Raw genomic sequence first — 24,442 nt, forward strand, 5'->3', positions numbered from 1 at the left:
GGACCAACCACTCACCTGGAGATGTCTTTGTGACCATCTGGACTACAGACTAGAAGAAATTTTTTTTACCTTTATTGCAGGTTACTTAAAATAAGCTTTGTTGCCATTTCAGCTGTAAAGTCTCTAGTCCTCCCCAGTACTTATTTAAAATTATTGTCAAGAGTGAAAAATCTGATTGGAAGGTTTAACCATTGGCTAGGTTTGAGCACTTTGGAAGTTAGATTCTGTGGGAAAATCTTTAACTAGCCTTCTATAAATTGAAATTGATTATCAGGATTTAAAAAACTTAATTTTCTAGAAATTATAAAAATTGGCACTCTTTTCATGTAAAAAGTACTATAAAAGAGTTAAAAAAAAAAGACCTTGAGCAGAGTTTGACTTTTTTTTTTTTCTGGACTGAAATGGAGGCTTTCTTTCAAGCGAATTCCCTGATGTTTGCTGTGTGTGATTTGGCTCTATCTCTGTAACTGCTAATATGTGGCATGGACTTTAAGCTGTTTGGGATCAGGATGTACCCAAACTCTGTATTGCAAGTCGGGATCCGCAGGCATTATGTTACACAACTGGCTTGCTGCCTTCTGTTTTCTGTGTTCTGAGTAGCTGCATTGTTTGTTGCAGTATATGCATTAGCTGTTGTCAGTGTTCAGTTTCCTGCAGGCTGACATAGTGGGAGGGGCTTTGTTTGATACATAGCTGAGTTTCCACTGTGTGAGTTCTTGAGTGCACACTGCAGCCATCTTAATTACACTTTAGTGCAACTGAGACAGTGCAGCTGTCTCAAAATGGCTGCTAACCTAGTCTTTGTAACTGCTTAGGCAGCCACTATGCCACTAAGGAGACCTGTCACTTGCATCAGGACCAGAGGTAAGAACCAATTACTCTTTATCTCTGAACATTTTAATTAAAAAATATTTGCATTTTACTAAGTTTATATAGAAAGGTGAACTTAGAGCTTGCTGGCTAAGAAGTTGAAATGTTTGCTAATAGAACCTATAAGCCTCTTTTATGGAAATAGTACATAGCATGCTGAGGTCAAAGGTTAAATTCCTGTAATTTCTCACCATCTTATGCTCTGTCATTACCAGAACATTTGATCACCACAGTAGTGCTTTTCTGGCCCTGATTAACTTCATGTTCCTTTTATGTTGGAAAATTCAGTGTGCTTGTTATTTATTTGTAGAAACAAAGAACAGTATATTATCTCAGATTTTTTTTTTTTAAAGAAGCCATAAATAAGTCTTGTTTTGCACAAAAATTGTGATTTTTCTAAGTTTGTATGTGTGTATCTTATGTTTTGGAGGTATTGTTTGCTTTCTGGGAAGAAGGTTAATTTTCTGGATATAAATCACAGTTACAAAAATTTAAAAAAATTTTTAGCACTGTTACTTTTTTTGTACTGTGCGTTCCAGTTCTTTATTATTATGCTGCCTCTTCCTGGCCACCCAGTTCTTTCAGTTTTGATGGAGCTAACTTTTTATCATTATATTTTTTGCTTAAATTGACATTGAGATTCAGATTTTGAATTTAGAAATAGCTCACATTTTCTAGGTCTGAATACCTTTTTCTTTGTATCTAGTATATTCTTATGCAACAGGACTGAAATAAATCTCAGTTTTTTAGTTAATTAAGTGATGTGTGCCCAGTTTACCTTAGTTAAAATCTGTAGTATACTTAAATTAATGACTCAGTAACTTTGTTAATTTAGTTTCAAAATTTTCAAAAAGCTTTCTTAACGTTGTTCTGAAGTAGAAAACTTTATTGAGATATTGTAAGTCGGTAGTGACCCAGAAAGTAGGAGAATTAAATTTTTGTTACTGTATTATTTCAGATAGCAGAACAGTTATTTATAATTAAAGCGCTGATACTTGAATCGCAGTACGTAAAATTTTTTTTCTAAATGATATAGTGCATCCCTCTATCTTTATCAATAGAGTATTATGAATATATCCCAGACTAATATGACATAAAACAGTAAGTTTTGAACTTTCTAAATACAGCAGCTTCTAAAAAATAGCAACTTTTTGCACCTTAAGTTGTTATGAAGAATCCTAGCATATAAAAAGGATATATGAATGGTGTATTTATTGTGTAAGTATTTTATAATGTGAACTTATGACATTTACTTATTATAAACTTACTTAATAAAATGAGAACAATTAGGCTGTTATGATAAAAATGAAAGTTTGAAACCAGATCATGTATGACAATTATGGTCTTTAGGATCTAGGTCACCTATTTGTAGACGTCTAGGTGCTAAGGGACTGTGGAATTCAGCTTGAAAAATACTCTAGAACATATATCCTTCATTTCTTTTCTGATATACAAATTTTCATGAAAGTAGTGTATAAGACCTATATTTGCATGATTTAACAGTTTAAAATTGCTGCCTTGCCCTCAAATTGTTTTTACTTGTTCTTATTTTTAAACTTTTTAAGCAACATTATTGTTTTTCCTAACTTAATCAGTGTTTATTTATTCAGTGGCCTAAAATGTATTTGGGATCATTAGCTCAGTTTTATCAACAGCTGCAGCATGTTCGTTTTATGTATTAATTTATTACTTTGTAAAGTTATTAGGACTTTTTTGTGTGCCGTAATGAATTCTCATAATCTGAACATTTCTTTATGTAAATGTACATATGAGCTTGCCTGTGAAAAAGTAAAAGAACTACGAATCCAGTATGTGTGACAAATCCAATATATGTGAGCGATCCTATCCATTGTGCATTTCGTTTCAGTAAGGTTTTGCCCCAGAGTATGAAATAGGAGAGTGAATGTGCTGTGACTCTAATCATTCTTATTTTTTTGGCTTCTTAGAGTACAAACAGCTCAGTGTATTTCAAAAATTGCATATGATGTAAACCAGCTACTTGGTTTTATATTCTTTATTGCTGGAGAGAAACTAACTAGGTTGAAATTATTGATTAATTTCTGTTAACCTTCAGAGTAGGGCCTCAGGGAAATTTTAATGATCCATTCTTCTTGCCTTCTATTGTGGACTATAAAATTTACATCCACCTTACCCTCCACAAGATGAATCCACTGATTATTACTTAGACAAGAGGAAACACCAATGCACTGTGGTTACTCATTTCTGATTCTTTCAGTGCCATGTTGCACTTTTGCAGCTCTGAACATAAGCAACTATAAACATAAAGTTGACCTCACTGGGATTATTACTTTTAGGATTAGTCACAGTTTTTAAATTTTCTATGCTGAATGTTAGCTATTATGCCCAATAATTGAGGGCATAATAAATCTGGGTGCTGGTTAATTAGCATGTTACATTATTATTTTGTCACTTTTTGCCCTCCTCATTTGTTTATCCCTTTTCACAAGCCATTTTGCTAGCATAAATCTTCAAGAGAAATGTTGAGGTAGCAGAAAGAACATTGACCAAGAGTTCAAACCTATATTTGAATTATACTTTTGCTACCTTTTTCTTATATTGCCTAACTTACATTTTCTGATTCTCATTTCCTTATCTATAAAATGGAGGAAAAAATCCTATCTATTTGGCAAGGATATGTTGGCGATTTACATGTTTTTGAATAATACCAGAAAATACTCCACAAATACCTAGCATACTAATTTTCCTGTAGTACTTGAATGCTCTTCAGTTTCTTTTCTCAGATGTCATACTATATCAAATAGGATTGGATCAGGGAATGTGTTATGTTTAGAAAGAAGGGGAAATTTCTCATAGAACTCATGCTCAGAAGTGGTAACTAACACCATTATATCCACCTGGTAATTGATATATTCATATTTGTACTCCTGGGTCCTCTCTGTTGAATAAATTAGCCTTCCTTTGCTGTATGTGGGTAGTGGCAGATGTATTTATTAAGTCAAGCCAATATAGAATATTGTCATTGCAGAATTAGAGTAGGAGAAATGTTTCGGTTCCAGTCTGGCTGAGTAGTCCACACATGCAGTGAGAAAATAACTTTTTCTAAAGAGATAACTTGAATTCAGGGCCTAAGAGTTTTATATGTTTCAGTACAGATGAGAGTCCTTACAGTATAGTTCTCTTTCAGTGGCCACAAACTGGCAGCGAGCAGACTTCTTTAATGTTTTAACCACTGCTCTATTTCTCTAATACTTAAAGTTGCCAGATTTTAAACAAAAATCTGCATGTCTCATCTTTTAGAAAATAGAATATTAGGTAGTGCTAGAAATGTATTTTGCTGGAGAAAAATAATCTACAGTTTAGTACATAGTCTCCTTCCTATAGGGCCTCCTCCTCACAGCTGGTCCTCTTCATTGATTCACATTACCTTCTGGGCTCCTGTGAGCTGTTCCTTTCAAATCCCTATCCTGCTTACTTCACAGATTGTTGGCGGCCATTAATATCTAAAATACAGCTTCTCATCCAGAAGAAAGTAAACATAAGTAAAATCTAACCTACTTCATGTGGTAGGAGAGATAGCATATGTAAAATCAGCTTACTCTTTAGAAGATACGGCACATTTGTCTTGTCCTGGATTTTATGGTAGAGTACCATGGTTACTGATTGAAGGAGATCCACTGACATCAGCAAAAAGTGACATTCATTTGAAAGTAAAGTGGTTAAAAAAATACAAACTAGGAACATTTAAGTTCCTCAAAGTCTTTTAATGTGATAATAAATTCTCTTTACATGTTATCACTGTATTAAATCTATCACTATATTTATTTGTTATATCATTATTGATGTTTTTAATGATGATATTGAATAAAAAATGTTAAATTACATTCACGATGTGCAATTTACTGAACAGGTAAGTGGAATGAATTTTATAAAAGAGTTTTGCTTAAATTGATTAAGCAATATTAGCACTTAAAATAAGTAAGTTCCTAATAGAAAGTTCTCTTCACTGTACTAGACTACATAATTTCATAGGCCATTATATATACTTGTTTTTGTTAATATTTCACTTCCATGTATAAAAGATTTACCATCTCAGCTATGTGAAGACTTCCTTGATGATCCATGAAATATGGTAGTGTGTAATTGTGATCTGATGTGAATTTGAATTCCACATTTTCCAGAGTAAGCCAACTTCTTAGTGTTCATGTAATGCCATGGCATTGGTAACTCCAGTGATGTACTAGAAGAATGTTACTCATTTTTAGAAAGTGAGTTTCAAATTAGAGAGAAAGCTTTAGGGAAAATTGAAAATCCAGTTAACTTGCACAGGAAACATTGATTGACTCCCTTTTTTCCCACTTCTTACACTCCTGAAAGAGAAAGTCATTTGGAAGAAAGCATAAAGTTTATTCACATAAGGGATTTTTAATAAATTGCTCAGGTTAGAACTTTAACTGAGTGTTCTCTATTAGTAATTTGTAAGTCTGTTATTGGACATCAATGTTTAAGTATGGAAATGATGAAAATAATGCTTACTCAATAAATCTTTGAGTTTAATGAGAAGGGGGAGTTTAACACAAGAAAAAAAACTGAGAGTTGCTTCTGTATCTTCTTGAGGATGTCTGCCTTCTCTGCTGAAGTAAACCAGACAGTACTGCCCAGTGGAGTCATCTGACTGATTTTTTTTTCTGACATACAAGCATCATGTCATGCAGAGCGGAAAGTATTAATGTAGAAGTCAGGAAGTGATTGTTTTGGTGCTGCTAGTGAGTAGTTGCATAGTTTGAATAAATTATTTAAGCTCTAGATGCCATTTTGTGATCATTAAATGAGGAAGGTGGTTGGACCACAGGTAAGAATACAAACTTTAGAATCAAACAGGGTCAAGGTAAATTCATGTTCTTCCACTCATTTGTTAGAATAGTGCTCAGAGTATCAATATAATGCCTATATATAGTAAGTGCTCAATTGGTCCTGGCTATTTGCTTATTTTCAGAATTTCAGTTTTCTTTAAAATGGGGATAAAGTACCATATAGAGTTGATACTGGGATTTAAATGGGCAAAACAAAGTACCTAGTGTAGTGTATGATACAAATAAAGTATGAGCAAGATTGGTTGCTTGTTCCTCACAAGGTTCCCTCCAACATGAATTGTTTTGCTCTGTGTTTCTTTTTTTAATCATTATGATATTGAGAGGTCTGGGGTACTAGGTACTCTAGAAAAGAGTTTAGGGAGAGAGGATTGTTAGGGCCCTGGCTGATACACAGTAACAATGCCCAAGAGCAAGGTGTTTAAATCTCAAATTGAAGACCTTCAAGAGCCCGAAGGGGACAAAACAGAGAGTTTTTATTTGTGCTAGGGCAGCATGATACAGTGAAACAACAATGTACTGTGAATTGATCAGTTGAATCAACAAATTTAATAAATATTTATTATGCCCCTCTTAATTTGCCAGGTACTGTTTTGATGGCTGGAATACAAGATCCTTTGCTCTCAAGGAGTTTACACTGGGGCAGGGAAAAAAGGAGCATAGAAGTAAATAAGAGATGCTCAACTGAAAATGCTGGAGGTGGGATGGGGTAGTGACTAGCTAGGTGAACCCTACTCAAAATGTGTTCTGTGGGTCAGTTCAGGGTCAGTTATCAGTTTATCTGTTCCTGGTCCTCCATTAGATAACTAAAATTAAGAATGTCTAGAAAATTTTACATCAATCTAAGAAAATAATTTTATATCAGATCAAAGAATAAAAATCACATATTTTATATGCTTCCCTCACCCCCAGATAACTCATCTTCATTGTGTTTTACAAGAATACTAATCTGTAATGGATTGGAAATAAAACCTTGATTCTTTACCATTGTTAGTTTGAGAAACATTGTTTCTCAATGTTTCTCAACTTTAATTTTAGTGTGGTAACTTCCATTCTTGGCACTTAGATAAATTTGAGCTTCTTACAGTTAATTAATTCATTGTTGGGATTAATTTATTTTGCTTTAAAAAACAGTCCCTACTTGTTATTAACATTATATTTTATGCTGGATTAAAGGACTTTAATTCCTTTGATTTTAAAGTACATTTATTCAAAGAGTTGGGTGTATAAAGTAGAAAGAGAGAGGGAGGAACCAAAATTAAAACTGGAATGAATACAATACTTAGATGATTTCCGACTCTGAGATTTTATGATCAATTGTTCTTTTGGTATAAAATCTTTCCTCCCACCAAGTGTTAATTTGCACAATGTCTACTATATGAAGTCACACAATCTTATATACTTGTCCCTGTTCCTTCATATGATGCTGGTGGAGCACAGATCCTAAGAAGAGAATATAGTTGAGGAAATCTACTGCTTCTTATCAGAGATAATGTGGGTAGCATTTAGGATTATCCACATATTAGAAGTCTACCAATTCCTGTTTTTATATAGCTTTATCATTTCCTTATTTAGAGCCTTATTTATTGCACGTAGGGATAATTTAAGACCTGTGTTTTAAGACAACTGAACATAAGATTAAAAAATAAGGAACATATTTTGGATAACCCTTAGTTAGCATATTAAATGGACTCCCCTGGTGGCTCAGATGGTAAAGAATCTACCTGCAGTGCAGGAGACCTGGGTTCAATCCCTGGGTCAGGAAGATCCTTTGGAGAAGGGAATGGCAACCCTTTCCTGTATTCTTGCCTAGAGAATTACAGGGACAGAGGCTATATAATCCATCGTGTCACAGAGTCAGACATGACTTGAGCAACTAACACCTTCATAGATAATGACTCAATTTTTACCCAGTCAGATCTGATCCAATAAAACAATACATAAGTGATTTAGGTTCAAAAAGAATATGTCACACAAAATATGTAGATACTTGTAATGTAACATACCTGAGTGTTGATATTGAGTGCATACTTTTGTAATATTCACCAGTGGTAAATATGTCGAATAATTTAAACATCATAATAGTGACACTTGAAGATGTATTATCTTATTATCTGGTAAAACATAAAGCAATATCATTCTAAGAACACGTCTATTTAATGATCATTTACTATTTAAGTGATTAATTAAAATTTGAAAGGCAGCTGTAGAGTAGAATAAGGGCAGCTTTTAGCTAATATGACTTATAGCTTATATTTTTAATGATTGTTAAAGTTGCAATCATTGGATTTATGTAATCATGTTGATTTATGCCACAAATTAAGGCTTTTGAATATCTCTGGGGGTTAAAAATATTCTTGATGTAGTGGGGTTAGAATTTCAGTTATATAAGAACTCTAAGTTGGTTTTTTCTTATTACCTGGATTTAAATCATGTTAGTAAATAGATAACTAGATATATTCTAGAACCAGTCAGTGCCTGTTGGGGAACAAATAGGGGAGGGTTTACTCAGCAGTATTCTTCAGTTTGGTCATGAAATGAGGACTGCTTTATGTAAATTGTTCTTACTGGCGCCAGCTAGCTGTAACTGCAGTCTGGCTGTGCTAGGGTAGCAAATAATATGTGTCATGGATTTTCTGTTTGGAATGTATAAGAATGCAGCCTTATGGACTGAAAGAACAGAGTTGATACATTAGAATAGGAGTACTGAGACCTCCACAATTGCCAGTGAATAAGTGAAATAGTGAGAAGCTATAAGCCTTTTAAGTTTTTGTTCTGCTTTTGTAGATTTGTACCTATTGATACTATTGGGTAATATGTGGGAGGTACTTAACTGCACACAGTTGCTGCAGACCTAATAGTTGGCAGCATAGAAAGCTATACAAAAGAATTCTGATTCTAGGCATCTTCACTTGCAACAGTCCTTTGGAAGATGTACGTTGAGTGTTCTGTGAGCTTCACTGACATGCTGTCTGATGTTTTCTGGCTTTTGTGGTTGATGGGATGTTTGCTGCACAAACTACACAACAGATGTGAACCACTGAAAGGAGTTTTAATATGTAGCCAGTCTACTGTATTCCTATTTTTTTTTTAATGAATATGTACCAAACAAGGAATTTAGGCTCAAAAAAAGCTGATGTAGAAATCTGCATTAGCTTTTATGCTTACACAAATGAACTGAGTAGCAGTGGTTAACAGAAGAGGAAGTCTTTTTCACAGTATCAAGCTGCCCACAGGTAAGAGATTCAGGTCCGTTTTCTATGATAACTCTTCTCCCTCCCCTACCTCCTCAGGCCTTATATCTGTCTCTCACCTTTGAGAAGTTTTTTTGTTTTTAGTTTTATTAATACCAAGATTACTAGATTGTTTAATGTTAATTTTCAGGAGATTCTGAATGTCATATTTGGATTTGATTTCTTAAAAATATTTTCATCTTCTCTAATTTATCTCAGGTTTAAATTGAAAATAACAATAGGCTTCATATATGAGTATTATTCATGCATACAATATGTTCTTATTACATAGAAATCAGTTTTAGGTCTCTTCATAGTCCTGTTACTGTGTTCTCAGTTGTAGTGACACCAACTGGTACATAAAGAGCGATGACTTTGTAACCTTACAAAACATGAAGTTTTAGTTTAAATGTACCCCTTTGGCTTCAAAATCAGAATGCTTGTTTTCACAAGTGACTCATTAACATATATTAGATAATGTATATTTATACATATAACATGGTCAAGTGTTCCCTACCACCTTTATCATTTCCATTTCCACATATTTAAATTCATGACCATTTTATGAAGTGAATTTAAGAATCTAAAACTAACAAGAATGTATTAATTAGAAATTCTGTTGAGTCTAATTTTATTTCTTAAGCTTGTTGAAAGGTACATGAGCATTTATTATTTTGTGTGTGTGTGTCTGAAAAATTGCATACAAAAAAATCTCATTGAAATAAAAATAACTATATAAAATAATGAATATGGTAACCATTATTGTAAGTCAGGCATAACAAAGGCAACTCAGCACGCATGAAAAGATATGAAGATTTATGTTTATAAAGAAATGCATACTGATATATCAGTATTGCTGTTCAGTTGCTAAGTCTTGTCAGACTCTGTGACACCATGGATTGCAGCATGCCAGGTTTCCTGTCCTTCACTCTTTCACACTGTATCAGTATGGCCAATGATAAGATATACTACAGATTGATATAATAGTTGTAGAGGGATGAGAGTGGGGAGGTAAAGTTGAATGAAGCTGAGAAGGGGTAGTGAGGCTAGTTTAGAGAAATGGAGGGAAGGAATTAGAATAGGCAGTTCTCTGCCTTTGCATTCTTTCTGGGAGTTAAATAGCAGGTTCTTTCTGTAACCTGAAAGTGCTAGTTTTAGTTGGGACTTCAGTTCTTTAGATGAAGGGTAGTTGGTCCTTTATTACTGTGTAGTTGAATACTTGAACTCTAGAGGTCAACTGTGATAAAAGGCACACTCATGTTTCAGGGGCCCAAACTATTTCCCATTGCCCTTTGACTGTGTTGCTTGGGATTTTAAAAATGATTGTTTTAATATATGTTCTGTTGAAGTATAGAAATGTATATTTGTGGATATATTTCCTCCAAGTAAAGAATTTCATTAGAATTGGAGAAATGGTGATAGTAGAAATATATTAATTTTGAATAATGTGCTTGAGGTTCAGTGGAAGAATGAGGCTGGATGTGTTCTCTTGGTGTAGAGAGCACAGCTGGGAAATGTTTTCAGACTTCTCTTTGAGGCAATGTTTGGGAGAATGTTGGGCTAGGAAGACAGTGGAGATAGACTGGTTTATATATGTATATAGATAAAGAGGCAAGGAGTTGTTAGACCAAAACAGAGACATTTATTGATTACTATTAGAGTTCAGGGTCACGGCAAAGAAAGATGTTGGAAAAAAAGAGTGTTCTATCTATAGAGAAAAAAACCTAAAAAGAGGCATATAAGACAAAAATAAAGGACATGAGCATAATAAAGTTGTGCAGTCTTCGAGACTGTTAAGCTTGAGTGTGCATGATCCAAAAATCTAGGGAATGAAATTTGAAGTTTTAGTTTTGGTGCTTCTCTTAGGCAACAACTTTTGTTTAGCAAGCAGTGTAGACCTAGAAAATCTTCTAAGTGAAACGGACGTGAGTGATCTAACATCACACCTTGCACTGGAGTCTACTGTTTGTTATTTCTGACAGGTAGTTATCTGGCTTCTACATCAACGTTTCTAGTGACAGAAAAGAAAGGCTCTAATTTTATAAGGCAGTTCCTTCTTTTGTTGGACATCCAAAACAATGAACGTTTGCAGATTTTGAAACAAAATTGGCCTTTCATTGTTTTGTTCCTGCCCTCTACCTTGTGTCTGTCTCTTTCTCTGTGTATCTCTCTGTAATTTTTACATGACAAATCTGCACTATTTAAAGAAAGCCATTAAAATTCTCTTGTGTTTTATAGGCTAAATATCCACCATTTTTCTGACGTTTGCTCATATACTGCATTGTTGTAGGTTATTCTTTAGCCTGGTCATCCTCTTGTTTATTCTACTGTTTTTATTTTTTTTTTAATATAAATTTATTTATTTTAATTGGAGGCTAATTACTTTACAATATTGTATTGGTTTTGCCATACATCAGCATGAATCCGCCACAGGTGTATACGTGTTCCCCATCCTGAACCCCCCTCCCTCCTCCCTCCCCATACCATTCCTCTGGGTCATCCCAGTGCACCAGCCTCAAGCATCCTGTATCACGCATAGAACCTGGACTGGTGATTCGTTTCATGTATGATATTATACATGTTTTAATGACATTCTCCCAAATCATCCCACCCTCGCTAATATTCTACTGTTTTTAAAAGTCTCTTTTTATCTGTGATGCTCATAAGTAAATACATTACTAAAAAGAATGTTCCTTTTTTCTGACAGTGTACTTCTGTTCTCCAGTTTTAAGTTTGCATTGACATTTTTGGTAGCCACTTTCCACTGCTGAATTTTATTGAGTTTGCAGTAAGTTAAAATCCCTTAGTCTTTTTCATGTATTCCATTGATAACATGTAATATACTTAAATATTTGAACCAAGTGTATTGTCTTATAATTATATTTTCTTAATTTCTAATGTGGTTTATTATGCTTTCTTTTGATTTTCCTTGCTTGTTTTCCCCCTTTAGGAAGTCTCTCAAAGAGCTGGTTTTAGATTTCATTGATTGCTTGCTGTTTTATTGAGTTTCCCATGATAATTTTCAATTTTTATTGTAGTTACTTTCTTTGGGTTTATAACTTTTACTTGCATTTTTGAGTTTGTGCTTCTTTATTAATATGTGCATTTAGGTTTTCTCCTGAGTATCATTTTAGTTGAATTCCCTGGGTGGTATTTTGTTAATACTTTGTTGTTTATATTATTTAGCCACTGACTGCTCCTTAATCTAAAGTTTTTTTTTTAATTTATAAGGAGATAACTTTGCCTCTCATTTCATTATTGTTTATCTAACTGTATTAAGTTATGGCTAGAGAATGTGGCCTTGTGTGAATTTTGTGTGTGGGGGGGGGTTGGTCTTTGAATTTATTACTATTTCCTTATCACCATATGCACAGTCAATATTAATGTATGTTGATTTTTGTTCATAAAAATTTGTATTCTGGGTTTTTTGGATATACAGTTCTAATTACTTTTCTACTGAGCGACTTCACTTCTTCACTTCAGCATGTTAATTGAGAAATGTATTTTTAATATTTGTTTTTTTCATCTGTAGAGTTTAGAAAGAGGTGTGTCTATCTTTCTGAATTTATTAGTTTTTCCTTGAATTTTTAAAAATATATTTTTGGTTTATGTGATCTGAAGTGGTATTATTTAGGTATATCAGACATAATGTTTCTAGTGGATTGTACCTTTTATTAATTAGAAATATCTTTTTTGTTCCATTACTGGATTTTAAATTTGAATTTTTTCTTATATGTTACATGTAGGTTTTATACATATACTTAACTTTTTTTTGGTTGGCATTTGCCTAATGTATCATTTTAACCTGTTTTCAACCTTTCTACTCTATTTTATTATAAGGTAATATATAGCACATATTTATTTGATGATATTTTTGTCATTTTACCCAGTTTGAAGCCTAAGTAACTTTTAGATAACTATTAGTAACTTTTAGTAACTATTAGTAACTTATAGATAACTATTAGCAACTTTTAGTAACTATTAGCAACTTTTAGGTAACTATTAGTAACTTTTAGATTTTTTTCTTTATTCCTTTGTTCCTTATTCCACAATCTTAAAGTCCATTAATTCCCATTTTGTAATTATCTTGTATTTTGTTCCAGAATATTTGTTTTAAAGATGGTCGGTCCTCAATTATTTTAGTCTGCTCATGAGTTTTACTTGTTTTGTGGAGCATTGCTATTTCCCTTAACTGAGTTTCTTTCTAGGGTCTTTTGCTGTCTTCTATCTGTAAGTATATCTTTATATATGTTACAATAATTTATTAACTCAGTCTTTGCTCACAAGTAATACTTTTATTTTTTCTATCCTTGTTGATTTTCTGGCAATAGGATTCTAGGCTAAAAATAACTTTTCCCTGAACTTTGGGGATATTGTTGTTTTATTTTAGCATTTAGTATTGCTGATGACAAGTCTGATGTCAGTAATTTTTATTCCTTTGTAATTAAAATGATGTTTAAAAAAATTCTGAGTTATTAGTATTTCTTCATACGGGTTTTCTGAAATCTTAACATAGCATGTCTATCTAAGTGTTAAAAAATTTAATTTAGTCTGTTTTGGTAATTAGTTTTTCTTTGGAAAATTTTTTTTTTAGGTCTGTGAAGTTTTTTTCTTACTTTTCTCCTTTTTTTCCCCTCAGTTCTTTTTTTCTATACTTCCTCTTGGATGAATGTAGTTGCTTCTGGGTATATCCCTCATATCTCTTAGCTTTCTGTTTGTCCTTTGTATAATCCCTACCTCCGCCTGCCCTGAAATTTTTAATTGATTGTACTCATCTTTGTGCTTGAGAGTTCCTGTTTTACTTTGTGTGTATGCTGTGATTATGAGGTGATTATGAGGGAGCTGTTGCTTGCTGCTCATGGCATAAGCTGGGAATTTGTGTTTTCAGTGGTGGCCTTCTTTCCCTGTCTCTTCGGGAGCTTAGTGTCTATGTGAGTCACTACACTGTCTACATTCATAAACGTCACGTCACTGCTGCCTTGGTTTAGCATTAGCATGAAAGAGGTTGGGAAAAGTGGAATGAGCTTAACTGTTAAGATAAATCACACAAATATGTTGTCATTTGAAAATTGAAACTGAAATATCAGGTTTAAGTATAAATTTTATCTTTTGTCTTTTCTCCGCAAGGGAACTGGTGTAACTAGTTTGGCATTTATCCTTCCAGACTTTGAAATATCACTTATATGCATATATAAATGTTTAGAAATATATTATTTTGCATTTGAATACTTATTGACTACTTATATGTCTGAGAATTTTCTATTTATGTCCTCATTAATCTCCATAACATTTTTATGAAGGCAGGCATTATAATAGTCTCAGTTTCATAGATGAAGATACTGAGTCAAGGAGAGGATAAATATCTTGGACAGGTTATTTAAGAAGGAAATGATCATACCTGTATTCAAAGAGGTATGTCTGACTTCAAAGTTTATACTGTTAAGTATATTGAATTCTGTAGCTACTTGTATACTTAATATTCACACCAATAAAAAGTATCTACTGTGTTCTTGATTTCTCTTATTGTTCTTTATTCTTTAGTGGATCTTCCAGTATTTTTTAACTATTAGGGATTGATTATTAATTTGTTTGTTTGTTGTTTGCTATTATAGTACAACAGTAGATATCCTGATACATTACCTTTTAAAAATATATTATTAGTAATACTTAAGATGGATATCTCAATGTATTCTTTGGTGTGTCAAAGTGAAAGTGAAAGTGGCTCAGTCTTGTCAGACTCCTTGGGACCCCATAGACTGTAGCCCACCAGGCTCCTCTGTCCATGAGATTCTCAAGGCAAGAACACTGGAGTGCATTGCTGTTCCCTTTGCCAGGGGATCTTCCCGACCCAGGGATCTAACCCGGGTCTCTTGATTTGCAGGCAGACTCTTTACTATCTGAGCCACCAGGGAAGCCCTTTGTTGTATCAAAGTGATACACAGTTCTGCTTATTTGCCCCTGAAAATAGTTATGACACTGAAGTCTTATATCAGCAGTGTATGATGCTACTCATTGCTGTACATTATCGCTAACAATATTCTTTACCGTCTGAGCCACCACGAATCCCAAGTAGTTGCCAATCTGATGTAAACAAAATATTTTCTCTTTGTTTTGTCTTTTTTGATTATTATCGAAGTTGAATATTTTTTCTTATGTTCCTTTTATGAATTGCTTATTTGATTTTTTTTTTTTTTTTTTTTTGTCCTTTTGAGTTTTTTGTCTTTATTATATTCACTAATAGATACTCTTTTATTCTGGTACTAATCCTATTAGCACTATGCTTTTTTTTTTTTTTTTTGAACTGGGGGCTGCTCTGCTACCACAGCTGCGTGTTAGGCCCGCCTCCCACCCAGGGGACAAGCTCCGCCTATTTGGCGGTGCAGCCACTAGGCTGGCAGGCTGCTGCCCACTGATTGGCATGCCCTTGGTGCGAGGCACCCCAACTCAGTGCACTGTCCTCCCCGGAAGATAAGCCGAGATTGGCTCCCACAGAAGACTGGCAGGTGGAGGAGCGGAGGAAGGAGGCCTAGCACCTGAGAAGGGCTGGGGTGCGAGCCCACTATGCTTTTTAGGTTTAAAGTGTTTCTCAAAACTTGTGGTTACTTGTTACTTTTCTGTGCCTTTGATATATCTCTACATTGAGTCATATACCCAGCATAGTTCTAATGTTTCACATACTTTCATTGTTTTGTCAGTCTTTTTCTTATATTTTGATGTTTATAGATACCATTTTTCTTGCTATTCTGAATTAAATGTTTTCTTCTTTATATCTTCTCTGAGGTCTTACTCTTTTTGTCAAGATTTCTAGAACAGTAATACCACACTTCTTGTTTTTGCCTTTTATGGAAATATCTGTGATGTTTTACTACTAAATATGAAGTTTCCTATTGGTTTGAAGTTGCCATTATCAGGTAAACAAGCAGTCTTTATGTTCTTAATTTTCATTTTTACCAGTGAATGAGTCAGGGAACATACTCAATGCCTTTTCAGTTTCTGTTGAAAAATGACAGTTAGTTTTATGGTTGTTAATACATATCTGAATATGCTTAATTTTTAAGGTATTAGAGGTGTTTAAAATGTGCAATTTAGGATAGAAAATTCTTTTCATTTGGTAGTTAGCCACGCCTATAGGGATAGAGTGCTTCTAATGAGAATGTATAATTTTTTGTTTCTGAGCCTTAAAGATCTAATAGGAAGTCTGAGTCGTTTCATAGAGACTGCCCTTCTAGTTTCTCCAAGGACTGTTCTCTGCACAGTATATTATTGAGAGAGTTGTTATTGCCATTAACAGTGACCTGGCTAATCACGTCTTTTCCAGTAGAATAACTTTAGAATGTATATTCCAATATTTAAAGGATGATAAAAAAATTTTGTAGCGAACTATGATAAATATTTGAAAATACCAAAATAAGGTCTTTGATCTGAATTTGTGAACCCTTGAAAAGAACTTGGTGGTGTATTGCATTTATGATTGTATTTCTTTGGGTTTCCCTCCCCAAACCCTTCCTTTTCCTTTTCTTTCCTTTTCTTTTTTTTTTTTTAAAATTCTGGAGGCTCTAGGCTCAGTTAAATATTTTAATGTGGCAGACAGCCAGATTTCCAATAGTCCTGAACTCAGCATGTTGCTGTTGCTTAGCAACTACTTGTGAAGTCTTGTGGATATAACTGAATTATAAGTAGGGTTATGGGCAGAAGTGGAATTGAGATTGGTAAGAAAGGCGTACTCTTTCCCCCTACCCCTCATTTGAATTTGAGTTATTCTTTATGTAGAGTTAGTTTTCAGAAATCTGGCTTATAAAAACTGGGTGTACTAACCCTATCAGGAAGACAGGGCTCTGTAGAGGTCTTGTTTGTAATTACACATTTGAAAGCCTGTTTTTATTATTAGGATTAAATAGTCTACTGGAGAGATAGCAGTAAATGGAAAATAGAGTACTTCTCCTAATTTTCATGGTTATTCATGTAGAAAAGTTTCTACAGATGGTATTACTGCCTATATTTCTTTTCCACATTTATGTTAAAATTTACATGTGTAACAAATTTTTGGTTATAATTCTATAAAACTTTTTAATCACATTGTTTATTTAGTGTCTTAAAAACTGTCCTAATAGTGACCATGTAGGCATTTGATAAATACACAAGTACTCCAAGCTATCTTTGCCATTTCTCAGTAGAGCAATGGGTTTTCAAGAGGAATTTATTAAAATTTTATTTGAGTCAAAATTTAAGGATCCTCTTGGTCCTTTGTTTTCCATTTATTCCAGATGGAAAACTTTAGACCTAAAGGTCTTGAATGATTTGCCCAAGCCAACTCTCTCCAATCTGTGTTTTTTTCCTGCATTATTATCTTCTACTGATGCAGATCTAAAAGCTTTTTTTTTTTTTGCACTCATATTTCATCAGTTTATACAAAGTTTAATTGTAGTCTGTAATTTAAAATAAAAACATAAACTGAATTCAGTAAGCAAGCACAACTAATATGAGCAGATTTAGATGAGAACAGAAGAACATGAGATCTCAGTAATACTTCTGGTCATCAGTCAATATGTTTATAGAATGGGTGGAAAACATTGGCTTCCTTGGTCTAACGGTTAGTAGGAGAGAGATTAAGGGAGTTTTCAAAGTATAATATTTTGGTGAGATTTGCAGATTTTTTTTAGGTTCTGAAAGAAAACAAAGTGATAATCCTTAGTTTTTGGTAAAGGAACTGTGTTTTCTTAAAATATATCACAAGATTTTTGTAGTAGCTTCTGGTAGCCCAACTTGTGAAAGTAAGCTTTTTAAGAACATTTGCCTAACGCAAGTAGATTATATTCTCTTATATGCATTGTTTGCCAGGGAGATTTCAGAGTGGGCATGTAATTTTTCTTTTTTTGCTCCCTGGAAGAATGCTGGTCCATTCTGAGTTGTATGCCCAAGAGAGATCTTGTTATCAAAAGCATAAGTTTTTTCTTAAATTCTAACAGAAGAAAAACAGATTTGCAAATAAGATCAATTCAGAAAGTTGCAGTAAACATAATTTTAGTTAAATCTATTCAATGATAATATACTAGCAAATATTGCTTTGCTACAAAAGAGAAAAATTATAGGTACAAAGAATTTGAGTTTGCTCTTTGAAATGAAAGATTAGGCTTCTTTTTTAAATTTAGTTATGTTTGTTGTTAGAGTTAAACTTCTGTACACATAGGCTATGGCCACAGAATATCTGGTTCTCAGATGACATTTTGAATTCCTGTGGGTTGTAGGAGGTCAGGGTCTAGAGATGGGTAAGAGTATAGAGATATGGAGGAGGCTGACATTTCTGGCATGTATCTAAACTTCGCTAGAGTATTTACTTGCTGTACTAATTTTTAACACTAAGGTGCCATTGATAGTTCAGTCCTCCCAAAATTCCAATTGGTGTGTGATAAAATGTTTACTTTGAAAATTTCATGCTTTTTTTGTTCCCTTAAATATAAAACTGGTGTCAGTAAAATTAAAATGTATAATAACTGCTTTAAATAATTTTAAGGAAATATGAAGTGCTAAGATATATATTTAAAGTGATAATTTGACTTACATATCTGGAATTGTAAAATACTTTTTCCCACTTGTTGTGCCTTGTTATCAAATTTCGACCCATTTGTTACATTCTTCCTCTCTAATTATAACTCATAGGTTAATTCATATCTTTTTTTTTGATGAGGATCATAGTTTGTTCAGGTAAGTGAACAAGATGAATTTACATTTAAGTTTTAAATTGTCTTAAAGATGTGGATACAGTTCTAAGTTAGATCTGAATATCCAAGTCACATGTGAATACAACATTAAGAAAAATAAGTAAAACAATAAGCTAAGTTACCTTTCATTCGGAACACTGCTTAAAATAATAATATTTATGTTTTTAAAGGCTTGGTTAAACTTAATTTTAGAATCTAGCTATCCTTAAAAGGATATACTACCAATGGATTGCTTTTTTGATGTATTTTCATCCTTCACTGGAGCTCTTTTTGTTACTTAAAACTGTTCTGCATTTTTATGTCTTAAACACATTGTTTATAAGCTTTATTAAAAACAAGTCTTTTACATGTAATTTTCATAATGAAGTTTTTAGACTTTCCACATATCAAATACATGAATTCCTTTTTTGACCAAAGAAAACATTTTAAAAGTTAATTTACCACTTTATTAAAACATAATGGAGGGTTTGAGATATTTAAAACATGAACTTTGATAGGCCACATTTGTTTTAATATGATTTGATTGTAACCAACCTTTCATTTCAACAGCTATAATTTAAAGTCTTGAAAATAAAAACAAATTTTTTCCCCTTTTACCTTTTCTCTTTATTTTCCTTTTATTTAGTTATTTTTAATTTTGGTCATTCTTTAGAAGCTCATGAGCTTCATAGTTAATTACATTAGACTTCACATTGCTTGGCATCTTTATGATTCTCCAGAGTAAATGTGTTATATACATATAAGCATGCATACTAAACATAAATGTGGCTTCCCTGGTGGCTCAGATGGTAAAGAATATGCCTGCAATGTAGGAGACCCAGGTTTGATCCCTAAGTCAGGAAGATCCGCTGGAGAAGGAAACAGCAGCCCATTCCAGTATTCTTGCCTGAAGAATTCCATGGACAGAGGAACCTGGTGGGCTACAGCCCATGGGGTTGCAAAGAGTTGGACACCACTGAGCGACTAATGCTGAGAGAGACTGAAGCATAATTAGGTTGGAAAGTTAGAATGATGACAACATTCTTTTATTTGGGCAACAGAAACATGTTGTCAACTTTAATATTATCCCACATTAAACAAAACTGAAAAACCAAACATAGCGGTATTGTAAAGATTAAATATTTATATGTTTAACTTTTACTTGACATGAATAACAAGATTGTTTTCCTCAGGAATTGTTGTAGTTTGATTGAAGAAACAGTTACTGAATGTTGACTGTGTGGAAAGCCCTATATGTTGGAACAAGTTTGTGTCAAAAAATAAGGCCTAATCCCCACCTGTTTAGAGATCTGCTTTGATTAATATTTAATCTTTATATTTTTAATACACAGTAAAATCTTTTACTCTTAAGTAAGATTCTCAAATGATTGCATGGGAAAAGTGTTAGAAAAAAAATGCAGCACTGTTCAGATTTTGACAGATTTTAGAAGTTTAGAGATGTAAGAACTGTGATTAAAGTGTTAACTTTTTCTCCTGAAAAAAGAACACTTAAATATTTATGTACATGTATACATGTGTACATATATAAGTAAAATGGTATGGACAATGGCCTGTAACTTGAAATTGGTCAATTAATTTAGCTTAGAATTCATTTTTCTTTAATTGCCACTTAGTAAGAAAAAGTTCCAAGTTAATATTCTAGATGAAATGCAAGGTACATAATTTTCCCCAGGAAAATAAAGTGTTTTTGCTGGTGGTTTTCCTCTTATATTCACGTCTATTCTGGGATTCATACTAGCACATTGTTTCTATTTTTAGGCTGTTGCCAGGCAGATTAAAAATTTCTCCTCTTAGGATTGCCCACTTTCTAGTTTTCTGATTGGTTACATGAACCTGCTTTCTTTAGCCAACCATAGTGACTATGCAAATTGTATTTCAGTTTCTGTTGCAGTGAGAGAACTGATAAGATGGCTGCAGGGGTTTTCCTTTGGGGTATGTTTATTATTCTAAAGAGGATTTTCATCATTATGTAATAAGCAAAAGTAGATTTTTTTTCAAAATGGTATTTTATTTTTTGAAATGTGAAATCAACTAATTAAACAAGTTTTATAAGCCTTGAAAAATGCCTCTTATGTCAGATTAGGTTAATTTTAATGGAGTTCTGTATTGAACCTTGTTAGAGGCAGCATTTTGTGTCAGTGGGTATATGTTACTTTTTGTTAGTAAACATCCTGACTTCACAAAGGAAGGTTGACTTCTATGTAAACCTGCTGTATGTAAACATGTCAACATGTTAGTGTGTAATTCTGTCAGAGATATTCTAGATTACTACCTTTGCTTTATAAAATAATTTCATTGTTTCGCTTAAGAATCATTTTTTATTTTAGTTATATGTATATAGCCCATCATTCTTTTAGTCGGTGTTCACTAAGTGTATATTATATTCCAGACACCGTGTAGCTTATTAATATTATTCCCAGATATTTACTTTATTTTTTATTCTTTTGTTAAATGACCTGTGAAGTACGTCATAGTGATACCAGCATATTTTTAAGATGTTTTCTGACAGCAAAACTTGGGCATTTAAAATGTATTAATCTTATACTAAATACATGATGAGATGTGCCAAAGTATTTCATAAAATAGACATAAATGTAGGTATTATAGTCCATTTATAATATTTATTTTAAAAATTGAAGTATAGTTGACTTACAGTTTTATATTAGTTTCAGGTGTAAAATGTGATTCAATGTTATTATGGTTATATACCATACAAAGTTATTACAATTTTACTGACTGTATTCTCTGTGCTATGACATTCCTTCCCTGTGACTTATTTATATTATAACTGGTAGTTTCTACCTCCTGATCCCCTTCACCTGTTTCACTCATTCCCCACATTGCCTCCCCTAATAATTATTTCTAGAAAGATACATGTAACGTACTGGTAAATACAGTGGCAAGACACTTCATATTGAATAAAGACAGCACTGAGAACCTGTGACAAAGCATTATGTAACACCAGAAAGTTCAGTAAATAAGCCTTGTTTATAAGCAAGTTTATCATTAATTACATGTAAGGCCTCTTGGTTATAGTACCAGTTTATAGTAAAAGAGAATGCTCCTGTTTCACTTAGGACGCCCTAGTCCTTTTGGAAAAGGCAGTTGATTGCATTTTCTATGTATAAGATACTTGATTCATATATGTACCTGGAGTGTTCATTTGCACCATACTCAGTACTGTTTCCTTGTTAGTAAAATTTGTTTTGTTCTTTTATCTTCTCATGTCCATTATTACATCCTGTGAGATAAACACACTACAGAATTATGTCCCATTTAGGACAGGGGGGAAAAAAGTAACTGGCTTATCTGAGAGGAACACATGGAGAACAAGGTTGCTGTTTTTTCTACATATTGCCTTTTATAGAAGTATACTAATGTAATTACAGGTATACTTGTTGACCTAGAAGTGTTAATTCCCTTAAGTGGGAACCAATTCTCAGTTCTTTTTGTTTTTGTTGCTTTGTCTGTGTTGAAAGTGTGACCCAGTAAAAGTCATAGGTTGAAAACAAATGAAAAATTATTCAACTCTAGTTTTGCTGTTAAAAAAAAAAAATCACAGGCTTATTGAAATGTAATTCACATGCCATATAATCCACATGATTAAAGTATACAACTCATTTGATTTTTAAAACATTCACACAGTGTGTAACCATCACTACAATTAATTTTAGAACATTTTTTATTATATTATAAAGAAATCTTGTATCCATCAGGAGCCATTCCTCATTTCTTCCCCAACCCCCAGTACTAGCCAGCTACTTATCTGCTCTCTTTATCTGGACATTTCATATAAATAAAGTTACTCTGTGTGTGGCCTTTTGTGATAGGCTTCTGTCACTCAGCATGTTTTCAGGGTTTATTCATGAAGTTACATTTATCAGTACTTCATTCCTTTTTATAGCCAGGTAATATTTCATTTTAATGGATATACCACATTTTATTTATCAGTTGCTGGACTATGCTGGACTATGGCTATTATGAATAGATACTTTTAGGAGGTTATGAGAAGTGCTTCTATGAGTATTTGTGTATAAGTGTTTGCATGGATGTGATTTTATTTCTTGTGGATATGTATACCTAGGAGTAGAATTGCTAGATTTTTATAGCAGCACTGTTCAAGAGGTGCCAGCCTCTTTTCCAAAGCACCTGCTCCACTTTACAGCCCCATCAGCTGTATGAGGATTCCAATTTCTCTCCATCTTTTGCTAACACTTGTTATTTTCTGCTTTGGTTATAACCATTGTGTTGTGTGTGAAGTGTTAATTATGGTTTTGATCTTCATTTCTCTAATGACTAATGATGTTGAGCATCTTTTTATGTTTGTTGCTTATTGGCTTATCTTTGGAGAAATATCTATTCAAGTCTTTTGCTCATTATTAAATTGATTGTTTTACTATTATTGAGTCATAGCAGTTTTTATATATTCTAATAGATACAAGTCTCTTTTCAGGTATATTATTTACACATATTTCCTCCCATTGTGTGAGTTATCTTTTCACTATCTTGATGGTTACCTTTGCAGCACAAAAATTTTTTAATTTTATGAGGTCCAGTTTTTTTTTTCTTTTGTTAATCTCTTGGGTTATAGGTAAGAAATCATTGACTATTCTAAGGTCATGTAGATTTATATCTGTTTTCTTTTAAGATTAAAAATTTTAGCCATTAGATTTAGGTCTTTGACCCATTTGGAGTTAGTCTTTATTTATGGTATGAGATAAGGGGTCCAAAGCCATTATTTTGCATGTGGCTATTCAGTTGTTTCTGCACTATCTATCTGTTGAAAACACTGTTTGTTCCTCATTGAATGGTCTTAGCACTCCTGTCAAAAATTATTTAACCATAAATGTGAGGGTATATTTTTTGACTGTTCTAATCCATTGCTGGAAGAAGTACAAGCTGGAATCAAGATTTCTGGGAGAAATATCAATAACCTCAGATATGCAGATGATACCACCTTTATGGCAGAAAGTGAAGAGGAACTAAAAAGCCTCTTGATGAAAGGGAAAAAGTGAAAAAGTTGGCTTAAAGCTCAACATTCAGAAAACTAAGATCATGGCATCTGGTCCCATCACTTCATGGAAATAGATGGGGAAACAGTGGAAACAGTGTCAGACTTTATTTTGGGGGGCTCCAAAATCACTGCAGATGGTGACTGCAGCCATGAAATTAAAAGATGCTTACTCCTTGGAAGGAAAGTTATGACCAACCTAGATAGCATATTCAAAAGCAGAGATATTCCTTTGCTAACAAAGGTCCGTCTCGTCAAGGCTATGGTTTTTTCAGTAGTCAGGTATGGATGTGAGAGTTGGACTGTGAAGAAGGCTGAGCGCCGAAGAATTGATGCTTTTGAACTGTGGTGTTGGAGAAGACTCTTGAGAGTCCCTTGGACTGCAAGGAGATCCAACCAGTCCATTCTGAAGATCAGCCCTGGATGTTCTTTGCAAGGACTGATGCTGAAGCTGAAACTCCAATACTTTGGCCACCTCATGTGAAGAGTTGACTCACTGGAAAAGACTGATGCTGGGAGGGATTGGGGGCAGGAGGAGAAGAGGGTGACAGAGGATGAGATGGCTAGATGGCATCACCGACTTGATGGACGTGAGTTTGAGTGAACTCTGGGAGTTGGTGATGGACAGGGAGGCCTGGCATGCTGCCATTCGTGGGGTCGCAAAGAGTTGGACACAACTGAGCGACTCAGCTGAACTGAACTGATTCCATTGCTCTCTATGTCTGTCCTGCTAGTAGTGCATGCTCAGTTGATAAGTTG

The 24,442-nt window shown here is 33.6% G+C and overlaps 1 protein-coding gene across 6 annotated transcripts in view; it reads left to right on the plus strand.

Annotated features, from left to right (window-relative positions):
• The window catches only part of LOC102404182 (activating transcription factor 7 interacting protein), a 115,588-nt gene that overhangs the window by 18,621 nt on the left and 72,525 nt on the right, over positions 1-24,442 (plus strand). The window contains exon 1 of one of the 6 annotated variants that reach the window (XM_006055145.4): positions 426-864. The exons of 2 other annotated variants lie outside the window; for them this stretch is intronic. The gene's annotated coding sequence lies outside the window, so the exon portion shown is untranslated. Of the gene's footprint in view, positions 1-425; positions 865-11,678; positions 11,742-15,281; positions 15,865-20,316; positions 20,605-24,442 lie in introns of those variants that run through there. 3 more of the 6 variants (XM_044941188.2, XM_025283293.3, XM_006055146.4) reach the window with 3 other exon arrangements.

The sequence above is a fragment of the Bubalus bubalis genome, chromosome 4, assembly GCF_019923935.1.
Source record: "Bubalus bubalis isolate 160015118507 breed Murrah chromosome 4, NDDB_SH_1, whole genome shotgun sequence".
Lineage (NCBI taxonomy): Eukaryota > Metazoa > Chordata > Mammalia > Artiodactyla > Bovidae > Bubalus > Bubalus bubalis.